Source organism: Ranitomeya imitator, chromosome 2, assembly GCF_032444005.1.
Source record: "Ranitomeya imitator isolate aRanImi1 chromosome 2, aRanImi1.pri, whole genome shotgun sequence".
NCBI classification, from domain to species: domain Eukaryota; kingdom Metazoa; phylum Chordata; class Amphibia; order Anura; family Dendrobatidae; genus Ranitomeya; species Ranitomeya imitator.
The window spans coordinates 662,183,406-662,196,950 of NC_091283.1; positions in this window are offsets into that span (position 1 = coordinate 662,183,406).

The window sequence follows — 13,545 nt, forward strand, 5'->3', positions numbered from 1 at the left end:
GGGGTGAAGAGCTAGCTTTCACCCCTCTACTCTGTACTTCGTTGTACAGTGCGGAGCCACTCCATAACCCCCATGAACCAAGCAACCAGGCACATCTTGTCTGTCCTCCGTAAATGGGTAATGCCTTTGTCCCCAATTACAGTTGTGCATGTGCATTCAGACGGGACAAGAGCGAAGAGCGTAAAGCCTGCCCTGTGTGCATAACCAACATGAAGCTAAAGACAAAAAACAATAATGCAAGGGGCTCAAAAGTGCTGGCTAGGCATAAGGCAGGGGCACAAGTGCTGGCTAGGCATAAGGCAGGGACACAAGTGCTGGCTAGGCATAAGGCAGGGGCACAAGTGCTGGCTAGGCATAAGGCAGGGGCACAAGTGCTGGCTAGGCATAAGGCAGGGGCACAAGTGCTGGCTAGGCATAAGGCAGGGGCTCAAGTGTGGGCTAGGCATAAGGCAGGGGCACAAGTGCGGGCTAGGCATAAGGCAGGGGCACAAGTGCGGGCTTGGCATACGGCAGGGGCACAAGTGCAGGCTAGGCATAAGGCAGGGGCACAAGTGCAGGCTAGGCATAAGGCAGGGGCACAAGTGCAGGCTAGGCATAAGGCAGGGGCACAAGTGCAGGCTAGGCATAAGGCAGGGGCACAAGTGCAGGCTAGGCATAAGGCAGGGGCACAAGTGCAGGCTAGGCATAAGGCAGGGGCACAAGTGCAGGCTAGGCATAAGGCAGGGCACAAGTGCAGGGTAGGCATAAGGCAGGGGCACAAGTGCGGGCTAGGCATAAGGCAGGGGCACAAGTGCGGGCTAGGCATAAGGCAGGGGCACAAGTGCGGGCTAGGCATAAGGCAGGGGCACAAGTGCAAACTAAGCATAAGGCAGAGGCACAAGTGCAGGCTAGGCATAAGGCAGAAGCACAAGTGCAGGCTAGGCATAAGGCAGGGGCACAAGTGCAGGCTAGGCATAAGGCAGGGGCACAAGTGCAGGCTAGGCATAAGGCAGGGGCACAAGTGCAAACTAAGCATAAGGCAGAGGCACAAGTGCAGGCTAGGCATAAGGCAGAAGCACAAGTGCAGGCTAGGCATAAGGCAGGGGCACAAGTGCTGGCTAGGCATAAGGCAGGGGCACAAGTGCAGGCTAGGCATAAGGCAGGGGCACAAGTGCAGGCTAGGCATAAGGCAGGGGCACAAGTGCAGGCTAGGCATAAGGCAGGGGCAAAAGTGCGGGCTAGGCATAAGGCAGGGGCACAAGTGCAGGCTAGGCATAAGGCAGGGGCACAAGTGCGGGCTAGGCATAAGGCAGGGGCACAAGTGCTGGCTAGGCATAAGGCAGGGGCACAAGTGCTGGCTGGGCATAAGGCAGGGGCACAAGTGCTGGCTAGGCATGAGGCAGGGGCACAAGTGCTGGCTAGGCATAAGGCAGGGGCACAAGTGCTGGCTAGGCATAAGGCAGGGGCACAAGTGCTGGCTAGGCATAAGGCAGGGGCACAAGTGCTGGCTAGGCGTAAGGCAGGGGCACAAGTGCGGGCTAGTCTTTAGGCAGGGGCACAAGTGCAAACTAAGCATAAGGCAGAGGCACAAGTGCAGGCTAGGCATAAGGCAGAGGCACAAGTGCAGGCTAGGCATAAGGCAGGGGCACAAGTGCAGGCTAGGCATAAGGCAGGGGCACAAGTGCAGGCTAGGCATAAGGCAGGAGCACAAGTGCAGGCTAGGCATCAGACAGGGGCACAAGTGCAGGCTAGGCATAAGGCAGGGGCACAAGTGCAGGCTAGGCATAAGGCAGGGGCACAAGTGCTGGCTAGGCATAAGGCAGGGGCACAAGTGCTGGCTAGGCATAAGGCAGGGGCACAAGTGCTGGCTAGGCGTAAGGCAGGGGCACAAGTGCGGGCTAGTCTTTAGGCAGGGGCACAAGTGCAAACTAAGCATAAGGCAGAGGCACAAGTGCAGGCTAGGCATAAGGCAGAGGCACAAGTGCAGGCTAGGCATAAGGCAGGGGCACAAGTGCAGGCTAGGCATAAGGCAGGGGCACAAGTGCAGGCTAGGCATAAGGCAGGAGCACAAGTGCAGGCTAGGCATCAGACAGGGGCACAAGTGCTGGCTAGGCATAAGGCAGGGGCACAAGTGCTGGCTAGGCATAAGGCAGGGGCACAAGTGCTGGCTAGGCATAAGGCAGGGGCACAAGTGCTGGCTAGGCATAAGGCAGGGGCACAAGTGCTGGCTAGGCATAAGGCAGGGGCACAAGTGCTGGCTAGGCTTAAGGCAGGGGCACAAGTGCGGGCTAGGCATAAGGCAGGGGCACAAGTGTGGGCTAGGCATAAGGCAGGGGCACAAGTGCGGGCTAGGCATAAGGCAGGGGCACAAGTGCGGGCTAGGCATAAGGCAGGGGCACAAGTGCTGGCTAGGCATAAGACAGGAGCACAAGTGCAGGCTAGGCATAAGGCAGGGGCACAAGTGCAGGCTAGGCATAAGGCAGGGGCACAAGTGCAAACTAAGCATAAGGCAGAGGCACAAGTGCAGGCTAGGCATAAGGCAGGGGCACAAGTGCTGGCTAGGCATAAGGCAGGGGCACAAGTGCAGGCTAGGCATAAGGCAGGGGCACAAGTGCTGGCTAGGCATAAGGCAGGGGCACAAGTGCTGGCTAGGCATAAGGCAGGGGCACAAGTGCTGGCTAGGCATAAGGCAGGGGCACAAGTGCTGGCTAGGCATAAGGCAGGGGCACAAGTGCTGGCTAGGCATAAGGCAGGGGCACAAGTGCTGGCTAGGCATAAGGCAGGGGCACAAGTGCTGGCTAGGCATAAGGCAGGGGCACAAGTGCAGGCTAGGCATAAGGCAGGGGCACAAGTGCTGGCTAGGCATAAGGCAGGGGTACAAGTGCTGCCTAGGCATCAGGCAGGGGCAAAAGTGCTGGCTAGGCATAAGGCAGGGGCAAAAGTGCTGGCTAGGCATAAGGCAGGGGCACAAATGCAGGCTAGGCATAAGGCAGGGGCACAAGTGCAGGATAGGCATAAGGCAGGGGCACAAGTGGTGGCTAGGCATAAGGCAGGGGCACAAGTGCTGGCTAGGCATAAGGCAGGGGCACAAGTGCTGGCTAGGCATAAGGCAGGGGCACAAGTGCGGGCTAGGCTTTAGGCAGGGGCACAAGTACAAACTAAGCATAAGGCAGAGGCACAAGTGCAAGCTAGGCATAAGGCAGGGGCACCTATGCAGGCTAGGCTTAAGGCAGGGGCACAAGTGATGGCTACACATAAGGCATACAGCTAACTCTTTGCACTCTTTGCATAAAGGGATAGGCACCCTTAGGGGTGAAGAGCTAGCTTTCACCCCTCTACTCTGTACTTTGTTGTTCAGTGCAAAGCCAGTCCATAACCCCCATGCTCCAAGCGACCAGGCACATCTTGTCTGTCCTCCGTAAATGGGTAATGCCTTCGTCCCCAATTACAGTCGTGCATGTGCATTCAGACGGGACAAGAGCGAAGAGCGTAAAGCCTGCCCTGTGTGCATAACCAACATGAAGCTAAAGACAAAAAAACAATAATGCAAGGGGCTCAAAAGTGCTGGCTAGGCATAAGGCAGGGGCACAAGTGCTGGCTAGGCATAAGGCAGGGGCACAAGTGCTGGCTAGGCATAAGGCAGGGACACAAGTGCTGGCTAGGCATAAGGCAGGGACACAAGTGCTGGCTAGGCATAAGGCAGGGGCACAAGTGCAGGCTAGGCATAAGGCAGGGGCACAAGTGCGGGCTAGGCATAAGGCAGGGGCACAAGTGCTGGCTAGGCATAAGGCAGGGGCACAAGTGCTGGCTAGGCATAAGGCAGGGGCACAAGTGCGGGCTAGGCATAAGGCAGGGGCACAAGTGCTGGCTAGGCATAAGGCAGGGGCACAAGTGCTGGCTAGGCATAAGGCAGGGGCACAAGTGCGGGCTAGGCTTTAGGCAGGGGCACAAGTACAAACTAAGCATAAGGCAGAGGCACAAGTGCAAGCTAGGCATAAGGCAGGGGCACCTATGCAGGCTAGGCTTAAGGCAGGGGCACAAGTGATGGCTACACATAAGGCATACAGCTAACTCTTTGCACTCTTTGCATAAAGGGATAGGCACCCTTAGGGGTGAAGAGCTAGCTTTCACCCCTCTACTCTGTACTTTGTTGTTCAGTGCAAAGCCAGTCCATAACCCCCATGCTCCAAGCGACCAGGCACATCTTGTCTGTCCTCCGTAAATGGGTAATGCCTTCGTCCCCAATTACAGTCGTGCATGTGCATTCAGACGGGACAAGAGCGAAGAGCGTAAAGCCTGCCCTGTGTGCATAACCAACATGAAGCTAAAGACAAAAAAACAATAATGCAAGGGGCTCAAAAGTGCTGGCTAGGCATAAGGCAGGGGCACAAGTGCTGGCTAGGCATAAGGCAGGGGCACAAGTGCTGGCTAGGCATAAGGCAGGGACACAAGTGCTGGCTAGGCATAAGGCAGGGGCACAAGTGCTGGCTAGGCATAAGGCAGGGGCACAAGTGCTGGCTAGGCATAAGGCAGGGACACAAGTGCTGGCTAGGCATAAGGCAGGGGCACAAGTGCGGGCTAGGCATAAGGCAGGGGCACAAGTGCAGGCTAGGCTTAAGGCAGGGGCACAAGTGATGGCTACACATAAGGCATACAGCTAACTCTTTGCACTCTTTGCATAAAGGGATAGGCACCCTTAGGGGTGAAGAGCTAGCTTTCACCCCTCTACTCTGTACTTTGTTGTTCAGTGCGGAGCCAGTCCATAACCCCCATGCTTCAAGCGACCAGGCACATCTTGTCTGTCCTCCGTAAATGGGTAATGCCTTCGTCCACAATTACAGTCGTGCATGTGCATTCAGACGGGACAAGAGCGAAGAGCGTAAAGCCTGCCCTGTGTGCATAACCAACATGAAGCTAAAGACAAAAAAACAATAATGCAAGGGGCTCAAAAGTGCTGGCTAGGCATAAGGCATGGGCACAAGTGCTGGCTAGGCATAAGGCAGGGGCACAAGTGCTGGCTAGGCATAAGGCAGGGACACAAGTGCTGGCTAGGCATAAGGCAGGGGCACAAGTGCAGGCTAGGCATAAGGCAGGGGCACAAGTGCAGGCTAGGCATAAGGCAGGGGCACAAGTGCAGGCTAGGCATAAGGCAGGAGCACAAGTGCAGGATAGGCATAAGACAGGGGCACAAGTGCAGGCTAGGCATAAGGCAGGGGCACAAGTGCAGGCTAGGCATAAGGCAGGGGCACAAGTGCAGGCTAGGCATAAGGCAGGGGCACAAGTGCTGGCTAGGCATAAGGCAGGGGCACAAGTGCTGGCTAGGCATAAGGCAGGGGCACAAGTGCTGGCTAGGCATAAGGCAGGGGCACAAGTGCGGGCTAGGCATAAGGCAGGGGCACAAGTGCGGGCTAGGCATAAGGCAGGGCACAAGTGCGGGCTAGGCATAAGGCAGGGGCACAAGTGCGGGCTAGGCATAAGGCAGGGGCACAAGTGCGGGCTAGCCATAAGGCAGGGGCACAAGTGCGGGCTAGGCATAAGGCAGGGGCACAAGTGCGGGCTAGGCATAAGGCAGAGGCACAAGTGCGGGCTAGGCATAAGGCAGGGGCACAAGTGCGGGCTAGGCATAAGGCAGGGGCACAAGTGCGGGCTAGGCATAAGGCAGGGGCACAAGTGCGGGCTAGGCATAAGGCAGGGGCACAAGTGCGGGCTAGGCATAAGGCAGGGGCCCAAGTGCGGGCTAGGCAGAAGGCAGGGGCACAAGTGCGGGCTAGGCAGAAGGCAGGGGCACAAGTGCGGGCTAGGCAGAAGGCAGGGGCACAAGTGCGGGCTAGGCAGAAGGCAGGGGCACAAGTGCTGGCTAGGCATAAGGCAGGGGCACAAGTGCTGGCTAGGCATAAGGCAGGGGCACAAGTGCTGGCTAGGCATAAGGCAGGGGCACAAGTGCTGGCTAGGCATAAGGCAGGGGCACAAGTGCTGGCTAGGCATAAGGCAGGGGCACAAGTGCTGGCTAGGCATAAGGCAGGGGCACAAGTGCTGGCTAGGCATAAGGCAGGGGCACAAGTGCTGGCTAGGCATAAGGCAGGGGCACAAGTGCTGGCTAGGCATAAGGCAGGGGCACAAGTGCTGGCTAGGCGTAAGGCAGGGGCACAAGTGCTGGCTAGGCGTAAGGCAGGGGCACAAGTGCTGGCTAGGCGTAAGGCAGGGGCACAAGTGCTGGCTAGGCGTAAGGCAGGGGCACAAGTGCAAACTAAGCATAAGGCAGAGGCACAAGTGCAGGCTAGGCATAAGGCAGGGGCACAAGTGCAGGCTAGACATAAGGCAGGAGCACAAGTGCAGGCTAGGCATAAGACAGGGGCACAAGTGCTGGCTAGGCATAAGGCAGGGGCACAAGTGCTGGCTAGGCATAAGGCAGGGGCACAAGTGCTGGCTAGGCATAAGGCAGGGACACAAGTGCTGGCTAGGCATAAGGCAGGGGCACAAGTGCAGGCTAGGCATAAGGCAGGGGCACAAGTGCGGGCTAGGCATAAGGCAGGGGCACAAGTGCGGGCTAGACATAAGGCAGGGGCACAAGTGCGGGCTAGGCATAAGGCAGGGGCACAAGTGCAGGCTAGGCATAAGGCAGGGGCACAAGTGCAGGCTAGGCATAAGGCAGGGGCACAAGTGCAGGCTAGGCATAAGGCAGGGGCACAAGTGCAGGCTAGGCATAAGGCAGGGGCACAAGTGCAGGCTAGGCATAAGGCAGGGGTCACAAGTGCAGGCTAGGCATAAGGCAGGGGCACACGTGCAGGCTAGGCATAAGGCAGGGGCACAAGTGCAGGCTAGGCATAAGGCAGGGGCACAAGTGCAGGCTAGGCATAAGGCAGGGCACAAGTGCGGGCTAGGCATAAGGCAGGGCACAAGTGCGGGCTAGGCATAAGGCAGGGGCACAAGTGCGGGCTAGGCTTTAGGCAGGGGCACAAGTGCAAACTAAGCATAAGGCAGAGGCACAAGGGCAGGCTAGGCATATGGCAGAAGCACAAGTGCAGGCTAGGCATAAGGCAGGGGCACAAGTGCAGGCTAGGCATAAGGCAGGGGCACAAGTGCAGGCTAGGCATAAGGCAGGAGCACAAGTGCAGGATAGGCATAAGACAGGGGCACAAGTGCAGGCTAGGCATAAGGCAGGGGCACAAGTGCAGGCTAGGCATAAGGCAGGGGCACAAGTGCTGGCTAGGCATAAGGCAGGGGCACAAGTGCTGGCTAGGCATAAGGCAGGGGCACAAGTGCTGGCTAGGCATAAGGCAGGGGCACAAGTGCTGGCTAGGCATAAGGCAGGGGCACAAGTGCTGGCCAGGCGTAAGGCAGGGGCACAAGTGCTGGCTAGGCGTAAGGCAGGGGCACAAGTGCTGGCTAGGCGTAAGGCAGGGGCACAAGTGCTGGCTAGGCGTAAGGCAGGGGCACAAGTGCAAACTAAGCATAAGGCAGAGGCACAAGTGCAGGCTAGGCATAAGGCAGGGGCACAAGTGCAGGCTAGACATAAGGCAGGAGCACAAGTGCAGGCTAGGCATAAGACAGGGGCACAAGTGCTGGCTAGGCATAAGGCAGGGGCACAAGTGCTGGCTAGGCATAAGGCAGGGGCACAAGTGCTGGCTAGGCATAAGGCAGGGGCACAAGTGCTGGCTAGGCATAAGGCAGGGGCACAAGTGCGGGCTAGGCATAAGGCAGGGGCACAAGTGCGGGCTAGGCATAAGGCAGGGGCACAAGTGCAGGCTAGGCATAAGGCAGGGGCACAAGTGCGGGCTAGGCATAAGGCAGGGGCACAAGTGCGGGCTAGGCATAAGGCAGGGGCACAAGTGCGGGCTAGGCATAAGGCAGGGGCACAAGTGCTGGCTAGGCATAAGGCAGGGGCACAAGTGCTGGCTAGGCATAAGGCAGGAGCACAAGTGCAGGCTAGGCATAAGGCAGGGGCACAAGTGCTGGCTAGGCATAAGGCAGGGGCACAAGTGCTGGCTAGGCATAAGGCAGGGGCACAAGTGCTGGCTAGGCATAAGGCAGGGCCACAAGTGCTGGCTAGGCATAAGGCAGGGGCACAAGTGCTGGCTAGGCATAAGGCAGGGGCACAAGTGCTGGCTAGGCATAAGGCAGGGACACAAGTGCTGGCTAGGCATAAGGCAGGGGCACAAGTGCGGGCTAGGCATAAGGCAGGGGCACAAGTGCGGGCTAGACATAAGGCAGGGGCACAAGTGCGGGCTAGGCATAAGGCAGGGGCACAAGTGCGGGCTAGGCATAAGGCAGGGGCACAAGTGCAGGCTAGGCATAAGGCAGGGGCACAAGTGCAGGCTAGGCATAAGGCAGGGGCACAAGTGCAGGCTAGGCATAAGGCAGGGGCACAAGTGCAGGCTAGGCATAAGGCAGGGGCACAAGTGCAGGCTAGGCATAAGGCAGGGGGCACAAGTGCAGGCTAGGCATAAGGCAGGGGGCACAAGTGCAGGCTAGGCATAAGGCAGGGGCACACGTGCAGGCTAGGCATAAGGCAGGGGCACAAGTGCAGGCTAGGCATAAGGCAGGGCACAAGTGCGGGCTAGGCATAAGGCAGGGCACAAGTGCGGGCTAGGCATAAGGCAGGGGCACAAGTGCGGGCTAGGCTTTAGGCAGGGGCACAAGTGCAAACTAAGCATAAGGCAGAGGCACAAGGGCAGGCTAGGCATATGGCAGAAGCACAAGTGCAGGCTAGGCATAAGGCAGGGGCACAAGTGCAGGCTAGGCATAAGGCAGGGGCACAAGTGCAGGCTAGGCATAAGGCAGGAGCACAAGTGCAGGATAGGCATAAGACAGGGGCACAAGTGCAGGCTAGGCATAAGGCAGGGGCACAAGTGCAGGCTAGGCATAAGGCAGGGGCACAAGTGCTGGCTAGGCATAAGGCAGGGGCACAAGTGCTGGCTAGGCATAAGGCAGGGGCACAAGTGCTGGCTAGGCATAAGGCAGGGGCACAAGTGCTGGCTAGGCATAAGGCAGGGGCACAAGTGCTGGCTAGGCATAAGGCAGGGGCACAAGTTCTGGCTAGGCGTAAGGCAGGGGCACAAGTGCTGGCTAGGCGTAAGGCAGGGGCACAAGTGCTGGCTAGGCGTAAGGCAGGGGCACAAGTGCAAACTAAGCATAAGGCAGAGGCACAAGTGAAGGCTAGGCATAAGGCAGGGGCACAAGTGCAGGCTAGACATAAGGCAGGAGCACAAGTGCAGGCTAGGCATAAGACAGGGGCACAAGTGCTGGCTAGGCATAAGGCTGGGGCACAAGTGCTGGCTAGGCATAAGGCAGGGGCACAAGTGCTGGCTAGGCATAAGGCAGGGGCACAAGTGCTGGCTAGGCATAAGGCAGGGGCACAAGTGCTGGCTAGGCATAAGGCAGGGGCACAAGTGCTGGCTAGGCATAAGGCAGGGGCACAAGTGCTGGCTAGGCATAAGGCAGGGGCACAAGTGCGGGCTAGGCATAAGGCAGGGGCACAAGTGCGGGCTAGGCATAAGGCAGGGGCACAAGTGCGGGCTAGGCATAAGGCAGGGGCACAAGTGCGGGCTAGGCACAAGGCAGGGGCACAAGTGCGGGCTAGGCACAAGGCAGGGGCACAAGTGCTGGCTAGGCATAAGGCAGGAGCACAAGTGCAGGCTAGGCATAAGGCAGGGGCACAAGTGCTGGCTAGGCATAAGGCAGGGGCACAAGTGCTGGCTAGGCATAAGGCAGGGGCACAAGTGCTGGCTAGGCATAAGGCAGGGGCACAAGTGCTGGCTAGGCATAAGGCAGGGGCACAAGTGCGGGCTAGGCATAAGGCAGGGGCACAAGTGCGGGCTAGGCATAAGGCAGGGGCACAAGTGCGGGCTAGGCATAAGGCAGGGGCACAAGTGCGGGCTAGGCATAAGGCAGGGGCACAAGTGCGGGCTAGGCATAAGGCAGGGGCACAAGTGCGGGCTAGGCATAAGGCAGGGGCACAAGTGCAGGCTAGGCATAAGGCAGGGGCACAAGTGCGGGCTAGGCATAAGGCAGGGGCACAAGTGCGGGCTAGGCATAAGGCAGGGGCACAAGTGCAGGCTAGGCATAAGGCAGGAGCACAAGTGCAGGCTAGGCATAAGGCAGGGGCACAAGTGCAGGCTAGGCATAAGGCAGGGGCACAAGTGCAGGCTAGGCATAAGGCAGGGCACAAGTGCGGGCTAGGCATAAGGCAGGGGCACAAGTGCGGGCTAGGCATAAGGCAGGGGCACAAGTGCGGGCTAGGCATAAGGCAGGGGCACAAGTGCAGGCTAGACATAAGGCAGGGCACAAGTGCGGGCTAGGCATAAGGCAGGGCACAAGTGCGGGCTAGGCATAAGGCAGGGGCACAAGTGCGGGCTAGGCATAAGGCAGGGGCACAAGTGCGGGCTAGGCTTTAGGCAGAGGCACAAGGGCAGGCTAGGCATATGGCAGAAGCACAAGTGCAGGCTAGGCATAAGGCAGGGGCACAAGTGCAGGCTAGGCATAAGGCAGGGGCACAAGTGCAGGCTAGGCATAAGGCAGGAGCACAAGTGCAGGATAGGCATAAGACAGGGGCACAAGTGCAGGCTAGGCATAAGGCAGGGGCACAAGTGCAGGCTAGGCATAAGGCAGGGGCACAAGTGCTGGCTAGGCATAAGGCAGGGGCACAAGTGCTGGCTAGGCATAAGGCAGGGGCACAAGTGCTGGCTAGGCATAAGGCAGGGGCACAAGTGCTGGCTAGGCATAAGGCAGGGGCACAAGTGCTGGCCAGGCATAAGGCAGGGGCACAAGTGCTGGCTAGGCGTAAGGCAGGGGCACAAGTGCTGGCTAGGCGTAAGGCAGGGGCACAAGTGCTGGCTAGGCGTAAGGCAGAGGCACAAGTGCTGGCTAGGCATAAGGCAGGGGCACAAGTGCTGGCTAGGCATAAGGCAGGGGCACAAGTGCTGGCTAGGCATAAGGCAGGGGCACAAGTGCTGGCTAGGCATAAGGCAGGGGCACAAGTGCTGGCTAGGCGTAAGGCAGGGGCACAAGTGCTGGCTAGGCGTAAGGCAGGGGCACAAGTGCTGGCTAGGCGTAAGGCAGGGGCACAAGTGCTGGCTAGGCGTAAGGCAGGGGCACAAGTGCTGGCTAGGCGTAAGGCAGGGGCACAAGTGCTGGCTAGGCGTAAGGCAGGGGCACAAGTGCTGGCTAGGCGTAAGGCAGGGGCACAAGTGCAAACTAAGCATAAGGCAGAGGCACAAGTGCAGGCTAGGCATAAGGCAGGGGCACAAGTGCAGGCTAGACATAAGGCAGGAGCACAAGTGCAGGCTAGGCATAAGACAGGGGCACAAGTGCTGGCTAGGCATAAGGCAGGAGCACAAGTGCAGGCTAGGCATAAGGCAGGGGCACAAGTGCTGGCTAGGCATAAGGCAGGGGCACAAGTGCTGGCTAGGCGTAAGGCAGGGGCACAAGTGCTGGCTAGGCATAAGGCAGGGGCACAAGTGCAGGCTAGGCATAAGGCAGGGGCACAAGTGCTGGCTAGGCATAAGGCAGGGGCACAAGTGCTGGCTAGGCATAAGGCAGGGGCACAAGTGCTGGCTAGGCATAAGGCAGGGGCACAAGTGCTGGCCAGGCATAAGGCAGGGGCACAAGTGCTGGCTAGGCGTAAGGCAGGGGCACAAGTGCTGGCTAGGCGTAAGGCAGGGGCACAAGTGCTGGCTAGGCATAAGGCAGGGGCACAAGTGCTGGCTAGGCATAAGGCAGGGGCACAAGTGCTGGCTAGGCATAAGGCAGGGGCACAAGTGCTGGCTAGGCATAAGGCAGGGGCACAAGTGCTGGCTAGGCGTAAGGCAGGGGCACAAGTGCTGGCTAGGCGTAAGGCAGGGGCACAAGTGCTGGCTAGGCGTAAGGCAGGGGCACAAGTGCTGGCTAGGCGTAAGGCAGGGGCACAAGTGCTGGCTAGGCGTAAGGCAGGGGCACAAGTGCTGGCTAGGCGTAAGGCAGGGGCACAAGTGCTGGCTAGGCGTAAGGCAGGGGCACAAGTGCAAACTAAGCATAAGGCAGAGGCACAAGTGCAGGCTAGGCATAAGGCAGGGGCACAAGTGCAGGCTAGACATAAGGCAGGAGCACAAGTGCAGGCTAGGCATAAGACAGGGGCACAAGTGCTGGCTAGGCATAAGGCAGGAGCACAAGTGCAGGCTAGGCATAAGGCAGGGGCACAAGTGCTGGCTAGGCATAAGGCAGGGGCACAAGTGCTGGCTAGGCGTAAGGCAGGGGCACAAGTGCTGGCTAGGCGTAAGGCAGGGGCACAAGTGCTGGCTAGGCGTAAGGCAGGGGCACAAGTGCTGGCTAGGCGTAAGGCAGGGGCACAAGTGCTGGCTAGGCGTAAGGCAGGGGCACAAGTGCTGGCTAGGCGTAAGGCAGGGGCACAAGTGCAAACTAAGCATAAGGCAGAGGCACAAGTGCAGGCTAGGCATAAGGCAGGGGCACAAGTGCAGGCTAGACATAAGGCAGGAGCACAAGTGCAGGCTAGGCATAAGACAGGGGCACAAGTGCTGGCTAGGCATAAGGCAGGGGCACAAGTGCTGGCTAGGCATAAGGCAGCGGCACAAGTGCTGTCTAGGCATAAGGCAGGGACACAAGTGCTGGCTACGCATAAGGCAGGGGCACAAGTGCGGGCTAGGCATAAGGCAGGGGCACAAGTGCGGGCTAGGCATAAGGCAGGGGCACAAGTACGGGCTAGACATAAGGCAGGGGCACAAGTGCGGGCTAGGCATAAGGCAGGGGCACAAGTGCAGGCTAGGCATAAGGCAGGGGCACAAGTGCAGGCTAGGCATAAGGCAGGGGCACAAGTGCAGGCTAGGCATAAGGCAGGGGCACAAGTGCAGGCTAGGCATAAGGCAGGGGCACAAGTGCAGGCTAGGCATAAGGCAGGGGCACAAGTGCAGGCTAGGCATAAGGCAGGGGCACAAGTGCAGGCTAGGCATAAGGCAGGGGTCACAAGTGCAGGCTAGGCATAAGGCAGGGGCACACGTGCAGGCTAGGCATAAGGCAGGGGCACAAGTGCAGGCTAGGCATAAGGCAGGGCACAAGTGCAGGCTAGGCATAAGGCAGGGGCACAAGTGCTGGCTAGGCATAAGGCAGGGGCAAAAGTGCTGGCTAGGCATAAGGCAGGGGCACAAATGCAGGCTAGGCATAAGGCAGGGGCACAAATGCAGGCTAGGCATAAGGCAGGGGCACAAGTGCAGGATAGGCATAAGGCAGAGGCACAAGTGCAGGCTAGGCATAAGGCATAAGCACAAGTGCAGGCTAGGCATAAGGCAGGGGCACAAGTGCAGGCTAGGCATAAGGCAGGGGCACAAGTGCTGGCTAGGCATAAGGCAGGGGCACAAGTGCTGGCTAGGCATAAGGCAGGGGCACAAGTGCAGGCTAGGCATAAGGCAGGGGCACAAGTGCAGGCTAGGCATAAGGCAGGGGCACAAGTGCAGGCTAGGCATAAGGCAGGGGCACAAGTGAAAACTAAGCATAAGGCAGAGGCACAAGTGCAGGCTAGGCATAAGGCAGAAGCACAAGTGCAGGCTAGGCATAAGGCAGGGGCACAAGTGCAGGCTA